The sequence below is a fragment of the Staurois parvus genome, unplaced genomic scaffold (genome assembly GCF_062004578.1).
Source record: "Staurois parvus isolate SC_StPar_1 unplaced genomic scaffold, SC_StPar_1.0 ptg000495l, whole genome shotgun sequence".
NCBI classification, from domain to species: Eukaryota; Metazoa; Chordata; class Amphibia; order Anura; family Ranidae; genus Staurois; species Staurois parvus.
Window position 1 is genome coordinate 8,447 of NW_028318291.1, and position 18,460 is coordinate 26,906.

The following is an 18,460-nucleotide window of genomic DNA, read 5'->3' on the forward strand; positions in this document are numbered from 1 at the left end:
GGTAAGTGGAATTCTCTTTGCAGAGAAGCAAAAGATTTCAGAGAAGAATCTGCAACTAAGTCTGATATCTGCTGTATACCATGCATTTTCCATTGTCCTAAGTCTAGATCCTTTATGGCATATATAGAGATTGGAACGGACAATTGGACAGTTGGAATCTGGAATAATTTACCTAAGGAGGTGTTTAGTGATTTCCACTCAGTCAGCGTCGCTAGTATTGGTGGCGAGAATTTCTGTGGATTATCACTAAGGTAAGGGTAAGACAGTAGATACGTATATAGGTTCCTGCCTGGGATTTCTGTTTGTTCAAGCTCCCCCCATATAGAAGTGGGTGAATTTGGAAACCAGTACCACAGTTGTGCTAGAATTGCAGCTAGATGATAATCAGAAATAACTGGCAGTCCCATTCCCCCTGCGGATCTCGCTTTAATCAATTTAGTAAATGCACAATGTGCTATTCTCCCCTCCTAAAGGAATCTGTGTAGTATAGACTGTAGGGTATGAAAGAACTTCTTATTTACCGGAATAAGTACAGAGCGAAATACATACAGAATCTGAGGTAGTAACTGCATCTTAAATGCCACTTATCAACCCCACAATGATAAAACTTGTTTGCTTAATGATAATAGACCCTCTTTTAACCTGTTTTCCAGCAGCAAGTAGGTAGCTTTAAATAGTTGGCCAGGGCAGGTTGTAAGTGTGATGCCTAAATAAGTAATACCTGAGTCTTTCCATAGGTAGGAAATTTAGATTGTAATTTATATCTATGTTGTGGTAGTACCCCTAAATCAAGTATGTGGGATTTAGCATCATTAACTTTGTAATATGATACCATACCATACTGGTGAAGTAACTGTACCACATAATCTAAGGAGGACAATGGATTAGTCAGCATTAAAATAACATAGTCTGCGAACGAGCTTATAACATGTTTGTTACTTTTGAATTGGAAACCAGTGATATCAGGCTGTTGTCTAATGCTAGAGGCCAAGGGCTCCAACATGAGATTGAAAATGAGTGGAGACAGAGGGCATCCCTGATGGGAGCCATTAGTTATTTGGAAAGTTTCGACAACACACCTGAAGTATAAACTCGTGCAGATGGAAGAGTATACAAGGCCAAAATAGCCAATAGCATGTCCCTGAAATCTGAATCTAAGAAGCACTCTTTGTAGAAACAACCAATTTACTCTATCAAACGCCTTCTCTGTGTCTAAAACCAGCACCAGAGAAGGCGTCCGATATCTCCTTGCCAGATGATAGATGTTCATCACCCGCCTATTGGCGTTGGAGGTCTGTCTCCCTTTGGTAAAATTAGACTGGTCAGGGTGAATTAAGGTGGGTAAAATATCTACCAAACGAAGCGCCAGCATTTTTGCGTAAATTTTTATATCGTTATTCAGGAAAGATATAGGACTAAAGTTAAGGGGAGTTTCCGGTGGTTTCCCTGACTTAGGTAACGTCACTATCATAGCTACTAACATAGCTTCGTCATACACATGTTTTAAGATATGGGAATAGTGTACTTTTAAATTGTTTATAATATTAATCAGTTAGGCCATCAGGGCCGGGGATTTGTTGTTAGGTAGTGTGCCTATAGCCTGGAGTGCTTCAGGTAAGGAAAAGGGAGAATTCAAGTTTTGGAGCTGTAAGTTAGAAAGCTGCAGTAACTTTAATTTATCTAAGAAGTTGTCTATATCATCTAAGGAAGGTTGATAGACTTGATTATCTTGGCATGAATTATAAAGAGAACTATAGTACTCGCTAAATACATCTGCAATCTGCTGATTGTCATAAACTTTGTTGTGTGATTTGGGGTTGATTAGAAATTGTATTCTCGTTTTAAAACGCTGACCTTGTATTATGCGTGCTAGTTCCATGCCCACTTTATTATCGGAGGAATAGAACTGCATTTTCACCCTTTTAACATATTTTTTGTAATTATACAACAGTGTTTACCGTAGTTCGTATCTTAATTGAGATAACTTAGTAGTTATCTGCTGAGAGGGTTTAAGTTTATTCTGATCTTCTAAAGAGCGTATATATGAGAAAAGGTTGTCTATTTGGTGCTGTCTCTGTTTATTTTCCCTTGCACATAATTTGATAAAGATACCTTGGATGTAAGCCTTGTGTGCATTCTGCAAGGTAAACGGATTGTCAATAAGGGGAATTAAATGCGAAATAATCAGTCAGGTGGCTCTCTAATTTTTTGTGTAGCAGGATTTTGCATAAGTTGTGAACTGGCACGCTACACCATTGTGGATGTTTTTGGATATGTGTCAGCCACTGTAAGAAGTATCGACGCATGATCCGCACACAGCAGCGTTGTATGGGGCCAGACTTCCAAGATCGCCATAAGACGCGGAACTGGAAGTGATGTCAGAAACCACCGTGGACCTCACAACCGGAAGAGACATCAGGGGAGGGTGGATCCGCAACCTTCGTTGCCAAGCTAACGTGTTTTGGAGCCCCAATCAGCTCCTTTGTAAAAGAGGTTTGAAGAAGAAGCACAAGAAGAGGCGCTCACACCCTACGCGCTACGTCTCAGTCACATGACTTCATCATCTCCTGATGAAGTCACGTGACTGTGACGTAATGCATAGAACTTGAGGGGAGGCAGACGCGGATCAGAAGTGACATCATCTGCAAGTATAAACAGTGCTCTGTATACTCTAAAAACATTTTTAATATTACATTATGTAAGTGCATTACTATTTTAATAAATTTGGAATTTTAACATACTACACAACACAAGGCATATTTGTTCTTTTCCCTCCCATATGGGCAACGTAAATGGTGGCAATTGAATGTATAGGAACCTTAAAGGCACCACACTCCTTGATGCTGGTTCTTAAGGAGGAAGGAGTGGAGAACCCCTAGTGGTCTGGAGGTCAAGGAGGTTGCAAGCACTGGAGGAAGATTGATCACTATATTACAGTATACACCACTATACACTATATTGCCAAATGTTTTGGGACACCTCTCCAAATCATTGGATTGAGGTGTTCAAATCACCTATTGAGGTGACACATAATTATGTCAAGTGGAAAAGCATTTCTAATACTCTAATCTCTTGGTGGAGGATTATCATTATAATATTATGAACGTCATGGACTTTCAGGATATTGATATGTGATTGAATATAGAATTGTACAGGTTTATTTTTGCTATTGTTACATATACTGTATTCATTATTTTTCATTTTTTGTTTATGCACTTGTATTGATAGTAGCACAGCATCAACACTAGATCACGTCAATTACTTTATCCATGTGAGAACATATTTAGATGCTTGCAGTCGCTTTAATTATTTAAAAACATATACACACATTTATGATAGCTCAGATTATTGCTTGGTCACACTGATTAATTTAGTTTTGGTAGCGCAGGAGTAACACACTTTATTTCATTTTAAATGCAAATGCACAGTTATTCACAAGTTTCTTTCAGGAGATGTCCTGGAGGAGTTTCCATTGTACAGCTCTTGCTACCTGAAATGAAAGAAGACTGCAGTCAATTCTCACATCATGTGGTGCAAAAATTGGATTAAGACGAAATGGGCCCTAGGCAAGATAGTATAATCTGACAGTTAGAACACCCATCAGTAAATGCATTGGTGGAGATTTACTAAAACTGGTGCACTCAGAATCTGGTGCAAATGTGCTTTGTAGCCAATCAGCTTCTAACTTCAACTTGTTCAATTAAGCTTGACAATAAAACCTAGATGCTGTTTTTTATGCAGAGCTGCACTGGATTTTGCACCATGTAGTTCTGGTAAATAACCAACATTTTCTGGTGTGACCTATCATAAGCTGGCAATGTAGTTTGGAACTTGAATTTTTACAAAGATTGGCAACAACCTGGAACAGCATGGCAGCCTGATGTGTTGGGGAGCGGTTTTTGGAGGAACATTTCGATTATATATTATTTGATGGAGTAGATAAGGGGTTACTTACCTTTCTCAATCCAGTGGTGAATCTGTTTCTAAGGTGCACTTCCAGGTCTTACCTGGAGCATAGTGTCCAATTGGTTCAATTCCCGCGTGATTTTGCAGTTTCGCAGCTCAGCTGTCAATCACCGGGTGATTACTCGCCGGCACCCCGTGATCACTGAGTATTAGTCCTCATGCACACTGGATGTTTTTATAGCTGCTGTTTTTGGCTTTTGATGTTTTTTTCTATAGCCAGTAAGCTCCCCAGCCTGTTATCCTATGTGTCCATGCACACATAGACTGTAATCAGCTTTTTTTTGGCTGGGAAAAAACCACCCAGAACTAGTGGGTTTCTAGAGGAGTTTTTTAGCTATAAAAATGCTCTAATGCTGACTCTCTAACATGGCAAAACAGCTTTTTTTTACAGGTAAAAAAACACGCTAAAAAATGCAAATGCAGCAAAACGCCACTGAACGCTAATGCAAAAATGCTGAAAAACTCACGTTTTTAAGGTGACTTTACACAGCTAACATTACCAGCATTATTAAAATGCCCAGTGTGCATGTAGCCTTACCGATGGGGGAGACAGTTGTAAACAATACAGTTCTCTCCCTTCCGCTCCTGCACACGACTTTGTATGGCTCTGCATAGCAGTGTGCTTACAGTTGAAAGCACACACAGCACATAATGTGAAACAGCATACAGCACACATTTAACCCTTTGATCGCCCCACATGTTAACCTCTTCTTGCCCAGTGCCATTAGTACAATGTCAGTGCTTTTTGTTTGCACTGATCACTGTATTGGTGTCACTGGGGATGTCAGTGACACCAAGTCGATTCCCCCCAGTGTCAGAATGCCCTCCGCAGTCCCGCTATAAGTCGCTGATCGCCGCCATTACTAGTAAAAGAAAAAAAAAATTCCAGTATATATACCGCCATTTGTAAACGTTATAACTTCCACATAAACAAATTAATTTACAAGTATTGGGACATGTAGCAGAATACATTTTGCCCTAAATTTATGACGAATTTAAATTTTTTTAATTTTTTTTTATTGGAGATGTTTAATAGCAAAATTGTCAGTCTTTTTTTGTTTATAGCTCAAAAAATAAAAAACACACAGGCTATAAAATACCACTGAAAGAAAGCTCTATTTGTGGGAAAAAAAAGAACGTAAATTGCATTTGGGTGCAGCGTTGCATGACCATACAGTTGTCAGTTAAAGTAATGCCGTGATGCATAAAATGGCCTGGTCACGAAGGGGGGTAAATCCTCTGGAGGGCAAGTGGTTAAAGGAATTTGACATGCTGCGGTAATGTGTCTCTTTTATACTGTTTTAGCTACCCTAGAACAGAAGGACTTATTTTATTTTTTTTTATAACAGGTAATCTACCTGGCTTTACAATAAAAGGTCAAAACAGTGTGACAAATGTGGGATATAGTATGGGCGGGTTATAATTCCTGTAAGATTTTTTTTTTTTGCCAACTGTGCCCATTGTGGAGATTTCACTTCACTTCCTGTCCCATAGCTAAAACAGGAAGTGAGAAGAAATCCCTCCAAAGTGAGGGAATCCCAATGTATCACTAGAAGCACCAGAATGTCCCCGTTAGAAAATGTCACCTCTATTACTGTTATGAGCTTTGGAGACTCTGTAATTTAGAGTTAGGACTGTAGTACACAGAAGTGCCTTGATGTAGGCACTGCAGCTTACACATATATTTGCAACGGTATGCAAACCAAACCCTCTTTTTTTAACATGAGTTGTTTGACAGGGTCAATTTGTTTTTTGGGTTTTTTTGCAGGCTGGCTTGTAAGTGTAGTGGGAAATCTTTGTGATGTGCATTACCCTTCCATGTGCATCTTACTACAAGGCTACTTATAGGTTGGGATGGTTGCCATTTTTTTGGTTTAATTTGATGCGGAGGCACACTAGCTGTGTTCAGCTGCCATTGTGCTCAAACCTACTCTTAATCTATCCACTGCCTTATCTGCTTCAACTTTGTAGACTCTGAAAATTAAAGACTTAGGACCACAGTACACAGAGGAACTTTGACATAGGCACTGCGGCTTTATGCATATATTTACAAACACAACCCTCTGTTTTTAATGTGAATTGTTAGACAGGCTCAATTTGTTTTATTGAAGGCTAGCTTGTAAGTGTTCTGGGAAATCTTTGTTTGTGATGAGCGTTGCCTTCCATGTGCACCTTGCTGCAAAGGCTAGCTATACTTTGGGGTGATTGCTACTTTTTTGTTCAGGAGGGGAGTACTACTGTCAGGGTCTGGGTCTGAACTTACAAACTCTGCTGTCTCTGTTGATGTCTCTTCTTACTGAGCCATGTGAGATGCTGAACTGCTCCCTGGACAATTCCTTGAATGATCTTGCTTTGAACCCAGTTTTTCTGGCAAGCTTGAACTCTATGCTCCTCCCATGAACTTCCAGATTTAAACTATGCCATTGTTTGCCAGATTATTGTGTTCTCACCAGCAAATATTATTATTATTATTATTATACAGGATTTATATAGCGTCAACAGTTTGTGCAGCGTTTTACAATATAAGGGAGGCAGTACAATTACAATACATTTCAGTACAGAAGGAATGTGAGGGCCCTGCTCGTGGAGCTTACAATCTAAAGGAAGGGGGAGGTGATACAAAAGGTGATAGTTTCGGGGGATGATCTGGTGGAGGTGATTCAAGTACAGTTCTTAGGTGGAGGTGGGGTAGGCTTCCCTGAAGAACTGAGTTTACAAAGATCGCCTAAAGGCAAACAGGGTGAGGGCTGACCCGACATGTTGTGGTAGGGAGTTCCAGAGGATGGGAGAGGCTCTGGAGAAGTCCTGGAGGTGAGCATGGGAGGAGGTGTTGAGGGAGCTAGAGAGGAAGGGGGAGGAGTGGAGTAGGCATTTTGGGTGGTATCTGTGGATGAGGTATCTGTGGATGAAGTTGCAGATGTAGCTAGGGGCAGTGTTGTGGATGGCTTTGTGAGCTGTGGTTAGTATTTTAGTTAGCATTTTTAATTTTATACGTTGGGTTAGTGGAAGCCAGTGAAGGGATTGGCAGAGAGGGGCAGCAGTCGCTGATCGGTTGGTAAGGTGTATGAGTCTAGCAGCAGCATTCATAATAGACTGAAGGGGGGATAGCATATGTAACGGTAGACCAGTGAGGAGGGAGTTGCAGTAATCGAGGCGGGATATAACCAAGGCATGGATAAGTTGTTTTGTGGTGTCATTGGTCAGGAATGGGCAGATTTTGGAAATGGTCCGGAGGTTGAGGCAGCAGGATTTAGCCAGTGAGTGGATGTGGGGCCCAAAGGAGAGGTCAGAGTCTAGGATTACGCCTAGCACCCTGGCATGAGGCGAAAGACCAATGGTTGTGCGGTTGATCTTAATGGTAAACTCGTGAGTGGGGGGATTGGGGAGGAGGAAATATTACAAGCTCAGTTTTTGAAAGATTGAGTTTAAGGTAGTGATGTGACATCCATGCTAATATGTGGCTTAGTAGATTTGTGATACGTGAGGAGATTGAGAGGGTGAGCTGGGGAGTGGAGATTATATCTCACTCTTCTCACTCGTAGGTATCTTTGCTACCACTCGTTACCAATCTGGCTTCTTCCTACATTATGCTTCTGCATGATCCCAACCTGTAATGACTCATTACCAACCTTTGACTTCTTTACTGACTATGCTTCTTTTTATCCCTACCTGCTATGTCTGCTGCTGGACCCTGGCTTGCTCACCTCTTGGTGGGGCGATCCTGCAGACCGCAACCTGGTGCTAACATGCAGCAAAACACATCTCCACCATCAGCAGCTCTGGTGTTCACCAGATAGTACTTAAACTCTGCACCTCAGATGAGCCCGTGTCATCCTCCAGGGTGACCTGAATCTGTACTTATGCAGCTCATCAGTGGGTGCCTCTCTACTGCTATAGGTACTGGTCATACTCCAGACCATGACAGTAGCAGCGTGAAAATGGGAAGGATTGAGGCGGTGAAGGTTTCTGTGGGTAACTGTTTGCTGCTTAGAGGCCTAGGAGGCTGGAGAAAAGAAGAGTGTGAAACTGATATGGTTGTAATCAGAGAGAGAAAAAGGTGTTAGAGCGGTTCCGGGGAGTACAGAGGGAGAGAATCCAAGATAGAGTGTGTTGCCATTGGAGTGAGTGGTGATTTGTGCCTTTTGCATTAGGTTAAAAGAAGAGGGTCGGTTGAGTAGTTGAGAAGTGGCTGAGGTTACTTCAGAGGACAGAAAGTAGGGTAGCCATACAGAGCAGTCATCGAGAAAGCTTGGCACTTTGTCTGAGGATTGCAGTCATTTACTGACCTTCTGGCCAACTGGAGTAAAAATACGAATACAGTTCACTTCAAAACAGCTAAGGGACAGTGAGGGAGGTGTAGGAAAAACCTGAAAAGTGCTTTAGGGAGAAAGGGAAAGGAGAAGTCCAGCTCCATAATCTTCATCTGTTGGGTCTGGGTGAGTGAGTCCAGAGGAAGTCACCATTGGAAGCAGCTGGAGAGGGAGAGAAGAGTCAGATTCCTGGAGCAGGTTTTAATAACAGTAAGTAAGTTGAGGGAGTTGGAGAGGAAAAAATAATTGACAAAATTTTGCAAAAGACTGAGCAGGAATACCAGAGGGCATATATGAGGGGGGCTGGCTTGCTGAAGCAGTGAAATAAGATTGAGGGCTGCAGCTGCTGCCAGAGAAGGATGACTGCTGGCTCTGGGGGTGAGAGTTACATGGTGTAGGCCAGGGTTTGGGGCAATATCCCTGAAAGTTAGTAGTAGTAGGTGTCACGATTGCGAGATCGCTGCCACCAACATGTGACGATCCCATGATCACGACGTCCAATATGTGTGACGGATGCGGTGTCAGACCCCAGCCCTTCTCACCAAACTCGTGACCGAAGGACTAGCCAATCTAAAACCGCGATGTCACGTGCGTAACAATGCCACACCCAGCTGTACCCTGCACAATGATTTTCCAGCTAATTGGACCACAATCGATGTACCGGCAGCCTGAGCGATTGTTACTGGGTCAGGTTAATTACACAATTAACCCTTCACACTGCCACCACCTCCTTTTTGTACAGAGAAAGAGGAAACTCAGCAATATCAGTTCTAACACTATAATGGTTGAGATAATCGTCTGTATAACACGGTTATACAGAGGGTTAAACAAACACAGTAGCGTTCTCTTTAGAGGCAGGAATTCATAAATTGCAATACAGAGCTATAGAAACAGTTCAACACTTTCAGAAGGAAAGATTTATTACTGAAAGGTCAAAGGGGTGCAATAAAAATATTTACAGAAAAAGATGTAACTAAGATATATATACTGTATAAATATACAGAGACCAACAGCACAGCTAAGAGATATCAGAGAGAGGTGAAAGGGTTAAGGTACTTGCCAAAGTCCTGGGTTAGCAGATCCAAGTTTCAGAGCGAAAGGGCATGGGTCTCCCCAGGTGGCACTGATGTTAAAATGGGAGACTTCTTTAACTTCCTTCTCTTAGGCCCGACAGCCCAATTTGTAGTTCCCCAGCAGGGAGTGTCTCTGAAGTCAAGGACCAATACCCCATTTAGGGCATGGAGGTCTGGGCGTAGCCCTAAACTAGAACCAAAATCTCGTCTAGTTCATATTTTGGCTCATAACTTTTCCTATGCACAAGTGACACTCCACCCGCGGGTAGATTATGATCCAGACACGTCTGAGGATTGAGTAGATATGAATTATGAAATTATACACTGAATGGTTCCCGAGCTCTACTTTTCTGCTTTCCTATGTATTCGAGACAAGGAGAGTGACCCATCAAATTGTTCGTCTCCTCTTAGCCAATCTGACGATATGTCTGGTTTTTATGTAAGTCTTTCATCGTCCAAGATATGAGACATAGGTGAAAATATATTTCACCAAAGGTTATCTGGTCGTGTTTCCTTGGAATGTTCTTTGAAGTCCAGGGAAAGCTTGCCTTATCTTATACGAGGTGTTACATTGCACAGGTTCTTTGGCTAGCTAGGCCCCAGCTCTCTTGGGGACTTTATAGCTCCTAGCCCCCTGCTGGGTTCTGGCCTCCTGTGACACTCCTAACATACACACACACTGGCCAAATGCCACTGTGCCTCTCAGAGAGGGAAGGGGGAGAAGGAGGGGGAAATATGTTTGTCAGTATAGTTAACCCCTTGGCCAAGATGGAGGTTGAAGCCAAAATGGCTGAACTGCGTCCATCTCTGGGTGTACGCCTGCCACACCTCCTCCCTTAGGTGGTTGCATGGGAGGGAACTACAATTTCCCTCCTGACGCAACCGACCTCTGCCCAGAGGTTCACCTTGGGTCGACCTGGTACCACTGCACTGCGGGAGAATCAAGTTTCTTCTGACAAGGAAGCTGTTCTCCCCTGCAACACTGCTGTGCCGACCAAGTGAGTGGTCACGAGTGAGCCCCAGTCGGCTGTGACTATCCGGATATCGTGGCAACTGCTGGGGTGCCCACCTGTTCACAAAACACTTCGGCTCAGGGGTGTCATCTGCTAACATATTAATATGTAGCTTCTTGTCGAGGTAGAGAAGGAGATTTCCCTCTCCCATCTTCTTCCTCAGGCCTAGGTATACATCTTGCCCGACGGTAGTGGCGCCTGTGTGCACCAGAACCGGACAGGCAAATTCTGGAACTCGCCTCCCAGATGTGTCCACAGGTACCTTCATCCAAGATGGACAGTCCTTGTTACGTGCTAGCATCCAGGACACCAGTTCCTCCAGTTTCCTCTCTGCTAGGTCAGTCACAGGTCCAGCTGAGCCATGATAGTTGCACCCAGGTGTCTTACCATAGCCAGCTGCACCCACGACTGACGTAACCTGCTGTTTGGCCTGGGGAGCAGACCAGGCCATAACTGCTTCAGTCTCCCCATGCCCAGACCTCTGGGGGTCTCTTCCTACCGGTGGTTCCCAAAGCTGAACCACTGACATGCCCCTCTGACAGTTACCCTTCTCGACTGTCAGACTAGGCACGGGCAGTTCGTTCCTGACTAGTGACAGGGGTCCAAGTTGCTCTTCCCAGACAGGGCCAAACACCGTAAGACCCCTACAGTGGGCAACTGCACCCAGTTCCACTCTGCATTGCAGGTCATTCCTGACCCCTGGAGAGGCGGTTGGTGCATTCTCAATCCCAACTAACTCTCCCGTGGATTCAGGCAAGCCACATGGGGTAGTGAAGGCTGGCTTGTCCTGAGCCTCCTGGGTTAGAGATGGTGACCCATACCCCCTGCTCAGGTCCATGATGGTTAAACCGCGGGCACCTTCCGGATGCTTCATTACCTCATGGCCCCCGGGCATGGGGTGTGCCACACTCACAGGGCTGGCGCTCAGTTTTCCAAGGTCCTCAAAAAGCCCGGTCATCAGATCCTGTTTGGGGATCGAGACTACCGGGGATGGCCAGACTCGAGCTGCCCCCTGGATTCCTGACTGCGCCATTCCCTCTGTCTCTTTGGCCCATTTAGCCTGCACCCCTGGGAGATGATGTTGGCGGAAGGGAGGCAGACATTCTGCCGTCTAACTCCTGAACCGCACGGTGAGCTCTCCCCGGGTTTCCTAGAACCCAGACACCATCGATCATAGGCATTGCCAGCAGCTTCTGCACCTGAATGGAAAGGAGAGGTGATTGGAGCTGAGGGCCGCAGCCCCCTCTCTGAAATCCGAGCATCAACCCCAATAAGGCCCCTCGCACTCCCAATCCAAGTGTGCTGTCGCTGCCTAGGACACATGTTTGTCTGCCTGATGACACACCATGACAGGTCAGATCAGATGACATGCTTTCAGGCTTCCAGCCCCCTGCTGATAGGCCATTTTTCCTGTCAGGCTTGTGTTTACTCTTCCCAGCAGGGAAGTTCACATCTAGCCAATCCCTGTGTGAATGGCTTTCCAGTATTGGCCTGCATGTGGGACTACAAGGCCCATCCAGATGTTGTTTACCCTCCTCAGCAGAGAAGCCCTCAGCTAGCTGACCTCTGAAGTTCCTTTGTGGATTGCTTTTCAGTTCTGCCTTATGTGTGGAACTCCAAGTCCCAGCCGGCTGCCCAGTACCATGCAAGGCCAATGGCTGGACACTTACCAAGGCATAATCTTCTGAGCCTGGGCAAGGGACAGGCCTATCCAGACCATCCCTTTGCTCAGCCCCCAGATATTGTACCTCTGCCCCCTTCACAGCACTGTGGGTGACCCCCAACCATGAAAATGCATTATTTGTTTCATCATGAATATCATAACCATCATTAGCATTACAAACATTCTCATCAACATTACTGACATTATCATCCTCATCATTATCATTATCAACAGTCACATTTATAATATCAATTACACATGAGTTCGATACCTCCCCAGGCAAAGGGATTTCTTCTCATTCTCCAGCTAATGGAGAATCCTGTAGCCCCACTCCATTCCCAGCCCCCTCCCTCTGTCCATCCACAGGTTGCCCAGACATTACCCCAATATCTGCACACAGTACCTTGGCATGTCCAGAGAGTTCCAGGGGGCCCTTCCGGGTATTCTCGACCGGGGCATAATAGGAAACAAGAGTGCCTAGGTCAGCACCCAACAAAACAGGTGTGGGAATTTCCTCCGAGACCCCCACCTCCTTCATCCCCCTTCCCGCACCCCAATCTATGAATACCTTTGCACAGGGTATGCGTGAACGGGTCCCCCCAACTCCTGTGAGGGTAAGGAACTTTCTTGGGATGAGGTTCCTCTGCTCAATCACCTCTGGCCGGATCAAGGTGACTTCTGTCCCGGTGTCCCGGAAAACAGTTACAGACCGGTTGCCCACAGTGACTGGCTGCAAGTTGGCATGGGTTACCCGCATCTTCCTGCAGACAAACAGCACGGAAGAAGAGTTGCTGGCCGGCTGGCCAGATGATGTCGTCTGCTTCTGCTCAGGACACTGCGTCCTGAGATGTCCGGCTTTCCCACAGGTGAAACATCTGCAGTTGTCAGGCAGGGATGGCTTGGCTCCCAGTGCTGCAGGTGTGGGTGGAGGGGAAGCTTGACTCACCGACGTAGGAGTGGTTGCTATGGGCGATTTCCCCCCTTTCCAGCTGTTCGGAGGAGCCTTGCGATGGTCAGACACTTGCGTGTGGACGAAGGTATCTGCCAAATCGGCTGCAGCTTTAGTACATGCTGGCTCTCTCTCCAAGACAAACTGTCTGACGTCGGCCGGGCAGAGGTGTAGGAGTTATTATTATACAGTATTTATAAAGCGCCAATGGTTCGCTCAGCGCTGTACATTACAAAGGGGGACAGACCATGTGACAGAACAATACCAATACAATGCAAAACATGAGGGGATTGAGGGCACTGCTCTTTCGAGCTTACAATCTAGGAGGGAGGGGATAGTGGTACAGGAGGAGATAGCTGTGGGGGATAGAGTGGTAGGAAGAGTGGAGGAGGTTGGCAGGTTAACGGGGTGGGGTAGGCTTCCCTGAAGAGATGGGTTTTAGGGTGCGCCTAAAGGAGAGGAGAGTAGGTGATAATCTGATGGGTTGGGGTAGGGAGTTCCAGAGGATGGGTGACACCCTGGAGAAGTCCTGGAGGCGGGCATGGGAGGAGGAGACCAGGGAACTAGAGAGAAGGAGGTCTTGTGAGGAGCGGAGTGTGCGTGCTGGGTGGTACTTGGATACTAGGTCAGTGATGTAGTACGGGGCAGTATGGTGGGCAGCTTTCTACGTCAGTGTTAGGATTTTGAATTTGATCCGTTGCGCAATCGGAAGCCAGTGGAGGGATTGGCAGAGGGGGGTGGCGGAGATGGAGCGGTTGGAAAGGTGAATGAGTCTGGCAGCCGTATTCAGGATCAACTGAAGCGGGGATAGCCAGCGGCGAGGCAGGCCAGTGAGGAGGGAGTTGCAGTAGTCGAGTCATGATATGATGAGGGAGTGGATGAGCTGTTTAGTGGTTTCTGGGGTTAGGAACGTGCGTATTTTGGCGATGTTGCGGAGGTGGAGTCTGCACAAGTTTGTTAAAGATTGGACTTGGGGCTGGAAGGATAGGTTGGAGTCCAGAATGACACCAAGTACTCTGGCCTGCGGGGCGGGTTTGATGGTGGCGTTGTTGGATGTGACGGAGAAGTCAATGGGGGGTGGTGTCCGGGCTGGGGGGAAGACAAGAAACTCAGTTTTGGAGAGGTTCAGTTTAAGGAAGTGGAGCGACATACAGTCTGATATGTCACTCAGCAGGTGTGTGATTCGGGCGTAGACCGAGGGGGTGAGGTGGGGGGTTGAGAGATAGATTTGTGTGTCGTCGGCATAGAGGTGGTAGCCGTGAGAGTGTATGAGTTGGCCAAGGTAAGAGGTGTAGATGGAGAAGAGAAGGGGCCCGAGGACAGAGCCTTGAGGGACCCCAACAGAGAGGGGGAGTGAGGGGGAGGTGGTAGCATTATAGGAAACGCTGAAAGAGCGTTGTGACAGGTAGGATGAGAGCCAGGAGAGAGCAGAATCTCTGAGGCCGAGGGAGTGTAGTTTTTTGAGGAGGAGGGGGTGGTCGACTGTGTTGAAGACTGCAGAGATTTCAAGGAGTAGGAGCACTGAATAGTGGCCATTAGCTTTGGCGGTTAGCAGGTCGTTGGAGAGTTTAAGTAGGGCAGTTTCGGTGGAGTGTAGGGGACGGAAGCCGAACTGTAGGGATATCGAGGAGGTTGTTGTCATTGAGGTGAGAGCTTAGGCGGGTGTAGACTAGGCGCTCGAGGAGTTTAGATGTAAATGGGAGCAGGGAGATGGGTCTAAGGTTGTTTAGGTCGGTGGGATCCAGGGAGGGTTTTTTAAGTATGGGGGTGATGTGTGCATGTTTCAGAGGGGAGGGGAAAGTGCCGGAGGAGAGGGAGAGATTAAAGATGTGGGTGAGGGAGCATAGGATGGAGGGGGAGGGAGGTCGTAGGAGTTGTGAGGGGATAGGGTCGAGGGGGAAGGTGGTGAGGCGGGCATCAGAGAGGATCTTGGAGACTTCCTCGATGGTAGTAAGGTCAAAGGTGCGGAGTGTTGGGGGGGCTTCAGTATGAGGAATGTAGGGTGGGGTGGAAGTGGGGGTTTAGAGCAGTGGTGGGGCCGTGGGAGAGGGGTGATGAGGGGGTAGTTGAGTGAGGGGGAACGGGGTTGGAGGGAGTCTGAGCAGCGACAAAGTCCCTGTGGGTTATGTCGAGGGAGAGGGGGATGAGGGGGTAGCTGTGTGAGAGGGGACGGGTTGAGAGGGCGTGTGAGTTGCGGCAATGTCCTTGCGAATTGTGTCAATCTTGTTTTTGAAGTGATTGGCAATCTCAAGGGTGGTGAGTGAGGTGCTGGGTGGAGGTGGGGGTGGCGAGAGTAGAGAGTTGAAGGTGGAGAAGAGTCGGCGAGGATTGGAGGAGAGGGCCTTGATGAGGGTCAGGAAGTAGGCTTGTTTGGCTGCGTGGAGGGAGGAGGTGTAGGTGTGGAAGGCAGATTTGTAGCGGGTGAAGGCTTGTTGGGATTTGGTTTTGCGCCATAGTCGCTCCAGGGCATGACTGTGTGTCGTTTGAGGGATTTGGTGTGATCAGTCTGTCAGGGCTGGAGCGGTCGGGGTCTGATGTTGCGTGTGGTTAAAAGGCGCTAGTGAGTCAAGGGCTGTTGATAGCGCGTTGTTGTAGGCAGTCATAGCCAAGTCGGGGCAGGACAGAGTGGAGGGGGGCAGGGTTAAGGTTGCGGAGGTTACGGCTGGTAGTAGTGTGACATTTGGAGGGGTAGGCGTTGGAGGACGAGGAGATAGAGAAGGTAATCAGGTTGTGGTCAGAGAGAGGGAAGGGGGTGTTAGTGAGGTTGTGGGGAGCGCAGCGGTTGGAGAAGACGAGATCAAGGATATTACTGTTGGAGTGGGTGGTGGATTGTATGCACTGTGCAAGTGCAAAGGAGGAGGTTAAGTGGAGGAGATGGGATGTGTCCGGGTTGTCGAGGTTGACAGGGATGTTAAAATCCCCAAGGATGATGGTGGGTAGGTCAGAGGAGAGGAAGAAGGATAGCCAGGAGGAAAAGTCATCCAGGAAGCGGGATATGGATCCAGGAGGCCGGTATATCACAGCAATCTTCAGGGGGGTTGAGGAGAATAGCCGGACGCAGTGGGCCTCAAAGGAGGAGAAGGATAGGGAGGGGGGGTTTGGGAGGACTCGGAAGGTGCTCTGCGGTGACAGGAGCAGACCAACCCCACCACCTTTATGACCGTTAGGCCTTGGTGAATGGGTCCAGGTGTAGGAGAGTGCAGCAGGGGAGGTAGAGTCAGTGGGCTGGATCCAGGTTTCTGTGATCGCTAGGAGGTTGAGGGAGCTGGAAACAAAGAGGTCGTGGATGGCAGTAAGCTTGTTGCACACCGATCGGGCATTCAGGAGTGCACATGAGTCTCGTATCATGAGATCTTCTAAAGACTCGTAGGAGTCAGCTTTCAGTCCCTTAGTCCACTGTCGGAATGTGGTGCGTAAGCGAATCGCCACATCCGTGTTAGAGTCCCCAGGTCCCTTTTGCATGGACCTGAACCGCTTGTGGTACACTTCCGGGGTCATCTGGTACTTCCGGACAATGGCATCTTTTAAAACTTCGTAATCATCGTCAAGCCCCTATGGCAATTCAACAAATGCATCCAGGGCCTTGCCCCGTAGCCCTGGTGTCAAGTACCGAGCCCATTGAGTTGGGGGCACATGGTACTGACGGCACGTTTTTTCAAATGACAGTAAGTACGTGTCAATGTCACTATCTTTTTCCATCACTGGAAACTTGGCTGCGGTGCCCACAGTCAGAGAGGCGTCCCTATGCTCTAAGGACCCGAGGTTCTGGCTCTGTCGCTGCTGCTGGAGTCTCGCCATCTCCAGCTCGTGCCGATGATCAGCTTCCCTCTGTGCCGCCTCTCGGTCAGCCTGGCGTTCCGCAACCTCTCTCTCAGCCTGGCGTTCCGCAGTTTCTCTGTTAGCCTGGCGTTCAAGGAACCGCAGGTATGCCTCAAGATCTGTCTCCATGAGGCGTTTCAGGGCTTCCTGCATCTGAGGAGAGTCTCTGCTGGTTACAGGCACTCCGGTGCTGGCCCTCTCAGGCGGTGGTGTGACGATACCATTTAGTGATCCTCCAGTGTCAGTCTCTGTATGCCCATCCTACGAGGCTGTCTGAGCCACCGGGAACGTGGGTAGCGGGAACCCCATCATGCTCAAGTTCCCCCGAGTTCTGATCTGCTCAGATATCATACTCCACTAGATCACTAATCAAATGTTCACGAGTTTTGCGACCGACGTCCATTCCCCGTGAAGCACATTCCGCACTCAAATCTCTTTTGCTCATTTTCTTGCATTCTGCTGCACCAGGCATGATTGCAAGCAAAGATAGAATAGAAAGTAGAAAAAGGAAGGAGCTGTTGCTATATGTCTCTCTCTCTCTCTCTCTCTATATATATATATATATACAGTTGCAAGAAAAAGTATGTGAACCCCTTGGGATTATGTGGAGTTTTGCATGAATTGGGCATAAAATGTGCTCTGAACGTCATCTAAGTCACAACAATAGAAGAACACAGTCTGCTGAACATAATACTACACAAACATTAGATGTTTAATTGCACATAACATGTAAACATTCACAGTGCAGGGAGGAAAAAGTATGCGAGGCCCTAACTTAATGACCTCTCCCAGAGCTAATTGGAGCCAGGAGTGAGCCAATCTTGACTCCAATCAGTGTGATGATATTGGATGTGTTGCTGACAGCTGTCCTGCCCTTAAAAAACACATACCTGTTTTGGGTTTACTGGTTTCAAGAAGCACTGTCTGATGTGAAAAAAACAGAAAAAGCCTCTTGCGCTAAAATGGAGCCCTAACCCTCGAGCTGCTGACACTAACCTCTTACCAATATTGAGTAAAGTGAATGAATATTCATTCTTAAACAGCGCTTAGAATATAAAAAAATAAATATATAACTCCCAATTAATACAAAACTCCCCAGTGTGCAAACAAAATAAACTATTTAAAGTGCAACATATATATTCCACTGGAAATATAAAGTATATGTGAATGTGATCCGTAATAAATCAACACTCCAAACAAAACACTCTGCTGTGAATAAAATCAACACAACAATACAACACATCAAATGTCCATAAAAAGTGCACAAGTAATAATGTCCATGCAAGTGCTATCAGGTGCTCACTCCGTGCAATTCCTCCATTAGCTGAAGTGCCCCCTCACCTCCTTAAATCGACCCTACAGGGTCAGCTCGCTCTGAGAATCAGAACCCCTCTGAATTGACTCTGGATCCTGTTCACATCCACTCTCAGGTCCTCCGATATACCCAGCTCTGTCAGCCACAACCTCCGGATCATATACAAACAAAAACCTCCATAGTGTAAAACTGCATAATTTATTTGGTAAACAGTAAGGAGAAAAAATGCCCACTCACATGTTGTTTCTTCTTTAACACAGCTCTTTACCTCATGCTATGGATGTATTGCATGGGTATTAATACAGGGATTTCAAATATGGCCCCCACGCCGGAAGTGGCGTCACCTCGCTCC

General features: G+C 46.6%; 1 protein-coding gene across 1 annotated transcript in view; it reads right to left on the reverse strand.

Moving 5' to 3' along the window:
• Positions 1 to 3,130: 3,130 nt before the first annotated feature.
• LOC149452127 (RAS guanyl-releasing protein 2-A-like) overlaps positions 3,131 to 18,460 on the reverse strand; it is a 181,510-nt gene continuing 166,180 nt past the window's right edge. Inside the window, exon 5 of the mRNA XM_089689742.1 lies at positions 3,131 to 3,490. The gene's annotated coding sequence lies outside the window, so the exon portion shown is untranslated. The remainder of the gene's footprint in view (positions 3,491 to 18,460) is intronic.